The following is a 3,751-nucleotide window of genomic DNA, read 5'->3' on the forward strand; positions in this document are numbered from 1 at the left end:
AAACCCAGAAGCTTTCCAGATGGAATTCCAAATGCACATTTTGTTGGATTAAACTTGAGATTATATCTTCGCACTCTTTCAAAGAATTTTCTCAGATCTTGCACATGGTCAGCTTGTGTTTCAGACTTGATGATTATGCCATCGACGTATACTTTAATTTCTTTATGCATCATATCATGAAACATGGTGGTCATAGCCCTCATGTAAGTTGCCCCAACATTTTTAAAACCGAATGACATGACCCTGCAGCAATAAGTCCCCCATGGAGTGGTGAAAGCCGTTTTCTCAGCGTCATATTCATCCATCAAGATTTGATGATACCCCGCATAACAGTCCACAAAAGATTGAATTTTGTGTTTGGCACAATAATCAACTAGAATGTGGATATTGGGAAAGGGAAAGTTGTCTTTTGGACTAGCTTTGTTCAAATCCTGATAGTTAACACAAACTCTTATCTTTCTATCCTTTTTCGGCACAGGAACAACATTTGACAACCAAGTAGCGTAACAAATGTCTTGGATCATACTTGCATTTAGTTGTTTCATGATTTCTTCCTTAATTTTTTCACTCACGTCCGATTTGAATTTCCTTCTTTTCTGTTGGACAGGTGGAAAATCAGGATGAGTGGGCAACTTATGAACCACTAAATCAACACTCAAACCTGGCATGTCATCATAGGACCAGGCAAGCACATCTTTGTATTCAAACAAAAGTTGTATTCTGGTATCCCTAATTTCCTGCTTGACATGAAAGATTATTTTTATTTCTTTGACTTCCTCAGTACTTCCTAAATTGATTGCCTCGGTTTCACTAAGATTAGGCTTAGGTTTGTGCTCAAACTGTTCCAGTTCCCTATTAATTTCCCTCAAAAGCCTCTTCTTCATCATATTCAACCTCTTGACTCGGTGATTCAAGAATAAACAACTCTTTGAGATCTGCGAGTGAATTTCGCATGCATGTCTTGTTATCAAAGCCGGCATTTTCAGAACTGAAAAATGGAGAATAAGAATTAGGGTAGGGGAAAAGACAAAATTTTACTATGAAAATGGAATGTCATTTCATTGAAATTAAAAAAGGGATAGAAGGGTTGAAATTAATACAAAACACTTTCAAAATTTTGGATCACAACCCTGACAATAATAAAATACAAAAGAGTAGCAACACAAACTACCATTACTCCTTCCTTATAGGGAAAGGAGTGGCCTCCCAATTGTTTAGCTCAACACCTGAGCCTACGAGCTGCACATCGACATGACTTGTACCTTCACCAACTTGGACAATGTTTACTTCACAAAAAAATTGACTAAGATCCTGAATAACTTCTTCAATGTCTTCATGAGTAAATGAAGCTTCCATTTCTGGACCCTAAGGCTTGATAAAGGAATGAGAAATATGGGGAATCGGTTGTGGAAGTGCCCAATCAGTCCTTTTGTGGTTCTTAACCTTATCTCCATATCTCTCACGTTGTTTGTATTCGAGGCCAGAGGTGCCTTGGTTTCCTAAAAGAGTAATGGGATCCGCGATTCCTTGCGAACATAGTCCCAAACCTTTACCAGGTTGATAACCATATTTGAGCATTGTCGTTGCTACCATTGAAGAGGAAGAAGAGAGACATGGTTGGATGATGGGGTCTCATTTTTTAAAGCGATCAACTGATACGGCCTCAAAAGACTGGTAAACAACGGAATCACATCATTTTTTTGCCTCAATGTATGGAATGGATGGATCTCTGTAAATAGGTAAATCATTTTCCTCAAGCACAATGATTTCCTGATGGTCGTATTCAAACTTAACAACTTGATGCAGAGTTGATGGGACTACCCAATCAATGTAGATCCATGGCCTTCCCAATAGAATATTATAAGATGTGTCCATGTCCATTACTTGGAACACAATCATAAAGTCCACCGGTCCAATTTTCATGTTTAACTTGATATCACCAATGGTATCCCGCTTTGAGCCGTCATAAGCTCGAACAAATACATTGTTGGGGTGAATTATGTTAGGGTTAATTTTCAAGCTTTGCAGCGTAGAGAGAGGACATATGTCTACCCCTGATCCTCCATCTATCATGACCCTCTTTACATAGGACCCTTCACATTTCACTGTAAGAAACAAAGCTCTGTTGTGTCCAGCTCCCTCTGTGGGTAACTCATCATCAGTGAAAGTGTTGGTGTTTGACTTAAAAGATGCACTTGGCCATTTTCTCCAACTAATTTACCGTGGTCTCCTTCGATACATGTGCTTCATTCAAAATCTTATTCAACACACGGTGATGTTCTTCAGAGTGTAAGAGTAGAGACACCAGTGAAATTTGTGTAGGGGTTTTCTTCAATTGTTCCATAATAGAGTAATCTGGAACCTTAATATTTTTTAGAAACTCTTCGTCTTCTTCCTCTGTAAATGCTTTCTTCAGTGGTACTTGGATATTTTGAGCCATCTTCCCTTTTCTTAATTCTTCTGGAGAATAACATCTTCCAGAGCGTGTTAGCCCTCCTGCTTCATCAACCTCTTCAACAATCTCCTTTCCTTGGTAAACCATAGAAATTCTGTTATAGTTCCAAGGAACAACCTATGAATCAGTCACTGGAAGCTGCTAGGAGAGCTTAACAAAGATAGGTTCTTTCAACTTTGCCAAGCAACTTTGGTCATGTTGTGTTAATGAAAAGCCTTTTGATACATACAACTCCGTCATTCCCCTCAAACTTGAATCCCCTTCGAAAGCCCCGGGACACGCAAAACTTTGGTATCAAGATTGACACCTTCCATACTTAAAAGATGCGATTGGTTCTAAACTCTTTAACGACATGTCTTCTTCCCCGATCTTACTAAATAGCTTTCCCATTTTTCCAAGGAGTTTGTACTCATGATCATCGCAGATCATACCCACTAAATTGTTTTTGAGCTTGAAGTGGGTTATTAGTTACATTGGGAGTGTTTTGATCATCCGTCACAATGACCACTCCCTGATCGATTAATTTCTATATCGCCCCCTTCAAGGTCCAACAATTATCAGTGTTGTTTCCTGGGCCCCTGAATGATACTCACATCTTTCATTGGCCTGGAAACCTGGAGCAGTTGGATTCAGATGATGTGGTGGGATAGACCTATTCATTCCTATCTTACTCAACTTTTGAAACAAGCTGGAGTATGACTCTCCCAATGGAGTGAATTTCCTTTTTTGTCCCTACTCTTGAGTATAATTTTGCGTAGGAGGAGGGTTGTAAGTGACCTGATAGGGTGGTCGTGGTGGCCGATGGTTTCCTTGAGCTGGGGCCCGAAAATATGGGTGATTGGGAGGATGCACATATTGCTGAGCATTAAAGACTGTGTATGGAGATGGAGATACTGAATATTGAGGAACATAAGGGTAGTAATGTTGACGATAGCTAGATTGTCCCTGAATTAGCGAGTAAGAACAATCTGACTTCCTTTGAGCACCCCTTGACCCTGACACTAGCGAAGAAACTTCCTCTTTCCTTTTAAGATTTCCAAAATTGCCTGAACCACCCTGGATGGCCTGTGTGGTAGCTTTGATTGCTACCTGGCTCACGATCCTTCCTATTTTGAGACCACTTTTGACCATTTCTCCCATTTTAATTGTTGTGTGAATCAGTCTTCCCATTGCGGATGTTAGGTGGTGGAAGTAGTTAGGATCTTGAGCCTCTACGAAGATATCAACCAATTCTTGTTCATCTAATGGTGGTTTGACCCGGGCTGCTTGTTCCCTCCATTTGATAGCATACTCTCT

The sequence above is a fragment of the Solanum stenotomum genome, chromosome 11, assembly GCF_019186545.1.
Source record: "Solanum stenotomum isolate F172 chromosome 11, ASM1918654v1, whole genome shotgun sequence".
NCBI classification, from domain to species: domain Eukaryota; kingdom Viridiplantae; phylum Streptophyta; class Magnoliopsida; order Solanales; family Solanaceae; genus Solanum; species Solanum stenotomum.